We start from the raw sequence: 8,509 nt of genomic DNA on the forward strand, positions 1-8,509 counted from the left end.
GGATTATATCCTACTCATGCTTGCACTCAGTGTTGATTAATTTTAATGCATGTTCATGACTGTTGTCACTCTCTAGTTGGTCGCTTCCCAGTCTCTTTCTAGCCTTCACTTGTACTAAGCGGGAATATCGCTTGTGCATCCAAAATCCATAAACCCCAAAGTTATTCCATATGAGTCCACCATACCTTCCTATATGCGATATCTACCTGCTGTTCCAAGTAAATTTGTATGTGCCCAACTCCAAACCTTCAAATGAAATCTGTTTTGTATGCTCGAACAGCTCATGTATCAACTAGGGATATGTGACGCCCGGGTGATTACGCTACAGTAATCCCGCGTTAATGAGGACACGTCACCTCGGTTACTGCGAATATTCTCGCGTCGGTTCAAAACTTTCAAATTCAAAATTTAAATATTGTCAAACATCAAACATTTCCACACATCAAAACAAAATGTTCGGTTAGTGCCAAATATTACATAGGTAATTATAATAAAGAAAACACAAATTTATAAAATACTTATATGCCATAAGTTGAATTAAAACAGTAAAAGAGAATAAATAAAAGGAAAAGGAACAAAACAGGAAACAAAAAAAAGAGGGAGGAACAAGAGAGAAGCCCCCCCCCACTGGGCTTCGGCCCAGCAGGCCGGCCCAGCCGCCCCACGGCCCAGCCGGGCCTCCCTTATCCATCCACCCACCGCAGGGAGACCCCCACCCCCGAAACCCTATCCCCTCCTCGCCCCATCGCCTCTCCCTCCCCCGATATGGATCGGGGGGAATCACGCCGCCCAACTCCGCCTCGCCCTCGCCGCACAGCACCGTCGCCGGGGCCACCACGCCGGACCCGCCTCCACCCCGCGGCGGCCATCCCCGTCGCTCCGCATGAAAACCCCCCACTCTCCCCCACTCCCTCCCGTCGTCCTGGATCGGGGTCCCGATCCCCTCGCGCCCTCCCCCCCCCCCACCCACCGCTCGTCGCCGCCGCTTGGAACGCCACCGCCGCGGCCTGCCTCGACGACGGCCGCCTCGCCAGCGAGCCCGCTGCCTAAGGTCCCCGTGGACGCCGTCATCGCCACGCGTGCCTCGGCCTCATCCTCGCCCCGGGCCGAGGCCGCCGTTCCAGCGCCGCGCCCTCGACCTCGTCGCCCGCCGCCCTCGTCGCCGGCGACCCGGGCGCCGCCCCTTCCTCGTCCACCTCCACGAGCCCCGCGTCCCCGTCCCTACGCCCGATGTGAGCCCGCCGCCGTGCTCGCCTCCGCCCCTCTCCTCTCCCCCTTCTGCTCCATGCCGTAGGACCCCCCCCCCACCGCGCCGGAGCTCGCTCCGCCGTGGCCTCCTCCTGCCACTACCCCCCTACCGCCGGCCCCAGCCCGCAGTGCCCGCTCGGGCAGTGCCATTCCGTTCAGGCGCTCGACGCCCTCCTCTCTGCTCGCCGGCGTTCCTCCCGAACCCCCCCCCCCTCGCTGGCTGCCGCTTACCCCGCGTCCGGCGAGTGGATCTGGCCGCCGGCGCCGGTGTGCCCCGTGCTGCCCAGCGCCCTCTCGGGCTCGAGCCCATTCGGGCGCCCGCGGCCACGCCCGCTAGCGCCCCGCCCGGTTGGCCCCCTGTGCCTATGACAGGAGGGCCCTACACCACAGGAATGATTAAAAAAAAAATAAATAAATAAATTAATAATTAATTAATTAAGTAATTACTTAAGTTAATTAATTCGGGTTAATTAATTCAATTAACTAATTAAGTTATAGTTAAGTTAACCTAATCCTAATTAACTTAATTAGAGGATGACAGGTGGGTCCCCCTGGACCCACATGTCAGGTTGACTTGGTCAACAGTCAACGTTGACTGCTGATGTCAGCATGACATCATGCTGATGTCATTAATCTGTTTTTCGAATTAATTTAAATATTTAATTAAATTCCAGAAATTAATAAATACTTTAGAAAATCATATCTTTTAATCCGTAACTCGGATTAAAATAATTTCAACATGAAAGTTGCTCAGAACGACGAGACGAATCCGGATACGCAGTCCGTTCGTCCGCCACACACCCCTAACCTATCGAACCTGCAAACTTTCCTCTTCGGTTCAACTGTCTGACAGACGTCCGGAACCGGGAAGACTTTCCCGGATGTTTCCCCCTTCGCCAGTATCGCCTAGCGCTGCGTTAGAACACGTCTAGCTCTGTCTGTTGTCCTGTCATGCACTTGCCTGCTATGTATTTACTGTACTTCCCCCTCTTCTCTCCGATAGACCTCGAGACCGATGCTGATGTCCCTGTGATCGACTACGTCACCGACGACCCCTCTCTCTTGCCAGAGCAACCAGGCAAGCCCCCCCTTTGATCACCAGATATCGCCTACTCTTCTCTATACTGCTTGCATTAGAGTAGTGTAGCATGTTACTGCTTTCTGTTAATCCTATTCTGATGCATAGCCTGTCATTGCTGCTACAGTCATTGATACCTTACCCGCAATCCTAAATGCTTAGTATAGGATGCTAGTGTTCCATCAGTGACCCTACACTCTTGTCCGTCTGCCATGCTATACTACTGGGCTGTGATCACTTCGGGAGGTGATCACGGGCATATACTTTATACTTTACACTGTTACATTACTGGTGATACTGTTTGGAGATGGGGGCTGAAGGGGCAGGTGGCTCCATCCAGGTAGTGGTGGGCCTGAGTTCCCGACGGCCCCCGACTGTTACTTTGTGGCGGAGCGACAGGGCAGGTTGAGACCACCTAGGAGACAGGTGGGCCTGGCCCTGTTCGGCGTTCGCGGATACTTAACACGCTTAACGAGATCTTGGTATTTGATCCGAGTCGGCTACGAGCCTATACGCACTAACCATCTACGTGGGAGTAGTTATGGGTATCCCGACGTCGTGGTATCAGCCGAAGCACTTCAGACGTCAGCGACGGAGCGGCGCGCGCCGAATTGGACTGGAACGCCACTAGGCTAGGTCTGCTTTCGGCCGCCCTCGCAACGTGCAGGTGTGCTATGGGCGATGGGCCCAGACCCCTGTGCGCTTAGGTTTAGACCGGCGTGCTGGCCTCTCTGTTGAGCCTAGGTGGGGCTGCGACGTGTTGATCTTCCGAGGCCGGGCATGACCCAGGAAAGTGTGTCCGGCCAAATGGGATCGAGCGTGTTGGGAAATGTGGTGCACCCCTGCAGGGAAGTTAATCTATTCGAATAGCCGTGATCTTCGGTAACAGGACGACTTGGAGTTGTACCTTGACCTTATGACAACTAGAACCGGATACTTAATAAAACACACCCTTCCAAGTTCCACAGACAACCCGGTGATCGCTTTTCCGCAGGGCGACGAGGAGAGGATCGCCGGGTAGGATTATGCTATGCGATGCTACTGGAGATGCTGCTTGGAGATGCTACTTGGAGATGCTACTTGGAGGACTACAATCTACTCTCTTCTATATGCTGCAAGACGGAGGCTACCAGAAGCGTAGTCTTCGACAGGATTAGCTATCCCCCTCTTATTCTGGCATTCTGCAGTTCAGTCCACCGATATGGCCTCCTTACACATATACCCATGCATATGTAGTGTAGCTCCTTGCTTGCGAGTACTTTGGATGAGTACTCACGGTTGCTTTTCTCCCTCTTTTCCCCTTTCCCTTCTACCTAGTTGTCGCAACCAGATGCTGGAGTCCAGGAGCCAGACGCCACCGTCGACGACGACCCCTACTACACCGGAGGTGCCTACTACTACGTGCTGCCCGCTGATGACGACCAGGAGTGACCTAGGAGGATCCCAGGCAGGAGGCCTGCTCCTCTTTCGATCTGTATCCCAGTTTGTGCTAGCCATCTTATGGCACCCTGTTTAACTTATGTCTGTACTCAGATATTGTTGCTTCCGCTGACTCGTCTATGATCGAGCACTTGTATTCGAGCCCTCGAGGCCCCTGGCTTGTATTATGATGCTTGTATGACTTATTTTATTTGTAGAGTTGTGTTGTGCTATCTTCCCGTGAGTCCCTGATCTTGATCGTACACATTTGCGTGCATGATTAGTGTACGATTAAATCGGGGGCGTCACAGGAGATCTATATCTTCCATGCTAGGTGGGTTATTCTCAAGAGGAGTGGACTCCGCTCCTCACTCACGAGAAAATGGTCGGTAACCGGGATGCCTATTCCCATGCTCAAATCAAAACAATTGCAAACAAAGCTCCCCCAGGATTGTTGTTAGTTGGAGGCACCCGTTGTTTTGGGCAAGCCATGGATTGATGCTTGTTGGTGGGGGCGAGTATAAACTTTACCGTTCTGTTTGGGAACCGCCTATAATGTGTGTAGCATGGAAGATATCGAGATCTCTCACTTGTTATGTTGACAATGAAAGTATACCGCCCAAAATATTATTTATCTCTATTTCAAAATCGAGCTCTCGCACCTCTACAAATCCCTACTTCCCTCTGTGAAGGGCTTATCTATTTACTTTTAGGTTGAGTCATCACCCTTTTATTAAAAAGCACCCACTGGAGAGCACCGCTGCCATTTGCATGCATTACTATTAATTTATATTGGGTATGACTATGACTGGATCTCTTTTACCATGAATTACAATGTTTAGTCAGTCCTTGATCTTTAAAGGTGCTCTGCATTTATGTTTTACGGTCTCAGAAAGGGCTAGCGAGATACCATTTTGTTATATCATATTATGATTATTTTGAGAAAGTGTTGTCATCCAAGATTTATTATTATTGCTCACTAGTTGATTATGCCATTGATATGAGTAAACATGAGACCTAAGTGTTATTGTGAATATGGTTAGTTCATAATCTTTACTGAAAACTTGAATGCTGGCTTTACATATTTGCAACAACAAGAGCAAACAGAGTTTGTAAAAGTTTTTCTTCATCACTTTCAGTTTGTCAACTGAATTGCTTGAGGACAAGCAAAGATTTAAGCTTGGGGGAGTTGATAGGTCTCCGTCTTATCTACTTTTACAAACACTTTTGCCTTTGTTTTGGACTCTAACTTGCATGATTTGAATGGAACTAACCCGGACTGACGCTGTTTTCAGCAGAACTGCCATGGTGTTATTTTTATGCAGATATAAAATTTCTTGGAATGACCGGAAAATCCACGGAGCAACTTTTTGGAATTAATAGAAAATACTGGCGAAAGAATCAAGACCAGGGGCCCAAACCCTGTCCACGAGGGTGGGGGGCGCGCCCCCTACCTCGTGGGCCCCCTGGAGCTCCACCGACGTCAACTCCAACTCCATATATTCACGTTCGGGGAGAAAAAATCAGATAGAAAGATTCATCATGTTTTATGATACGGAGCCGCCGCCAAGCCCTAAACTCTCTCGGGAAGGATGACCTGGAGTCTGTTCGGGGCTCCGCAGAGGGGAATCCGTTCGTAGCCGTAGTCATCAACCATCCGCCATCACCAATTTCATGATGCTCACCGCCGTGCGTGAGTAATTCCATCGTAGGCTTGCTGGACGGTGATGGGTTGGATGAGATTTACCATGTAATCAAGTTAGTTTTGTTAGGGTTTGATCCCTAGTATCCACTATGTTCTGAGATTGATGTTGCTATGACTTTGCTATGCTTAATGCTTGTCACTAGGGCCCGAGTGCCATGATTTCAGATCTGAACCTATTATGTTTTCATGAATATATGTGAGTTCTTGATCCTATCTTGCAAGTCTATAGTCACCTATTATGTGTTATGATCCATTAACTCCGAAGTGACAATAATCAGGATACTTACCCGTGATGACCGTAGTTTGAGGAGTTCATGTATTCACTAAATGTTAATGCTTTGGTCCGGTACTCTATTAAAAGGAGGCCTTAATATCCCTTAGTTTCCAATAGGACCCCGCTGCCATGGGAGGGTAGGACAAAAGATGTCATGCAAGTTCTTTTCCATAAGCACGTATGACTATATTCGGAATACATGCCTACATTACATTGATGAACTGGAGCTAGTTCTGTGTCACCGTATGTTATAACTATTACATGAGGAATCGCATCCGACATAGTTATCCATCATTGATCCAATGCCTACAATCTTTTCACATATTGCTCTTTGCTTAGTTACTTTACCGTTGCTACTGTTACAATTACTACAAAACTGCTACTGTTACTTTTGCCACTGTTACCGTTACTTCCATACTACTTTGCTACTAAATACTTTGCTGCAGATATTAAGTTATCCAGGTGTGGTTGAATTGACAACTCAACTGCTAATACTTGAGAATATTCTTTGGCTCCCCTTGTGTCGAATCAATAAATTTGGGTTGAATATTCTACCCTCGAAAACTATTGTGATCCCCTATACTTGTGGGTTATCAATGTAGAAGCCCTCCGTGATCGAATCCCGCTCTGGCATGACGCTAAAAAAGGCCCCTAGTTGGGATCTCACGGGTACAGAAGGTTGCGGCGGTGGAAAAGTGGTTTCGCGGTTCCTCCCGATGTTTTCAGTGTATAAGAGTATATATAGGCGAAGGAACTAGGTCAGGGGAGCCACGAGGAGCCCATGAGGGTGGGGGCACGCCCTGCCCCACTGGGCGCACCCTCCTGCCTCGTGGCTTCCTCATTGCGTCTCCGACTTCATCTCCAAGTCTTCTGGTTTGCTTTCGGTCCAAGAAAGATCATCACGAAGGTTTCATTTCACTTGGACTCCATTTGGTATTCCTTTTCTGCAAAACTCTAAAGTAGGAAAAAAACAGAAACTGGCACTCGGCCCTCGGTTAATAGGTTAGTGCCAAAAATAATATAAAATAGCATATAAATGCTCATTAAACATCCAAAACAGATAATATAATAGCATAGAACAATAAAACATTATAGATACGTTGGAGACGTATCAAGCATCCCCAAGCTTAATTCTTGCTCGTCCTCGAGTAGGTAAATGATAAAAACAAATTTTTTGATGTGGAATGCTACCTAACATATTTATCCATGTAATTTTCTTTATTGTGGCATGAATGTTCAGATCCGAAAGATTCAAGAAAAAAGTTTAATATTGACATAAAAATAATAATACTTCAAGCATACTAACAAAGCAATCATGTATTCTCCAAATAACATGGCCAAAGAAAGTTATCCCTAAAAAATCATATAGTCTGGCTATGTTCTATCTTCATCACACAAAATATTTAAATCGTGCACAACCCCGATGACAAGCCAAGCAATTGTTTCATACTTTTGATGTTCTCAAACTATTTCAATCTTCACGCAATACATGAGCGTGAGCCATGGACATAGCACTATAGGTGGAATAGAATGGTGGTTGTGGAGAAGACAAAAGGGAGAAGATAGTCTCACATCAACTAGGCGTATCACGGGATATGGAGATGCCCATCAATACATATCAATGTGAGTGAGTAGGGATTGCCATGCGACGGATGCACTAGAGCTACAAGTGTATGAAAGCTCAAAAAGAAACTAAGTGGCTGTGCATCCAACTTGCTTGCTCACGAAGACGTAGGGCACTTTGAGGAAGCCCATCATTGGAATATACAAGCCAAGTTCTATAATGAAAAATTCCCACTAGTATATGAAAGTGACAACATAGGAGACTCTCTGTCATGAAGATCATGATGCTACTTTGAAGCACAAGTGTGGAAAAAGGATAGTAACATTGCCCCTTCTCTCTTTTTCTCTTATTTTTTTATTTGGGCCTTCTTTTATTTTATGGCCTCTTTTATTTATTTTTATTTTTTGTCCGGAGTCTCATCCCGACTTGTGGGGGAATCATAGTCTCCATCATCCTTTCCTCACATGGGACAATGCTCTAATAATGAAGATCATCACACTTTTATTTACTTACAACTCAAGAATTACAACTCAATACTAAGAACGAAATATGACTCTATGTGAATGCCGGAGTACCTGGATGTGCAATGAATCAAGAGTGACATGTATGAGAAATTATGAACTGCGTCTTTGCCATAAATACAATGTCAACTACATGATCATGCAAAGCAATATGACAATGATGGAGCGTGTCATAATAAACGGAATGGTGGAAAGTTGCATGGCAATATATCTCGGAATGGCTATGGAAATGCCATAATAGGTAGGTATGTTGGCTATTTTGAGGAAGGTATATGGTGGGTGTATGGTATCGGCGAAAATTGCGCGACACAAGAGAGGCTAGTAATGGTGGAAGGGTGAGAGTGCGTATAATCCATGGACTCAACATTAGTCATAAAGAACTCACATACTTATTGCAAAATTCTATTAGTTATCGAAACTAAGTACTACACGCATGCTCCTAGGGGGGTAGATTGGTAGGAAAAGACCATCGCTTGTCCCCGACCGCCACTCATAAGGAAGACAATCAATAAATGAATCATGCTCCAACTTCATCACATAACAGTTCACCATACGTGCATGCTACGGGAATCACAAACTTTAACACAAGTATCTCTCAAATTCACAACTACTCTACTAGCATGACTCTAATATCACCATCCTCATATCTCAAAACAATCATAAAGAATCAAACTTCTCATAGTATTCAATGCACTTCATA

The sequence above is a fragment of the Triticum aestivum genome, chromosome 4B (genome assembly GCF_018294505.1).
Source record: "Triticum aestivum cultivar Chinese Spring chromosome 4B, IWGSC CS RefSeq v2.1, whole genome shotgun sequence".
Lineage (NCBI taxonomy): Eukaryota > Viridiplantae > Streptophyta > Magnoliopsida > Poales > Poaceae > Triticum > Triticum aestivum.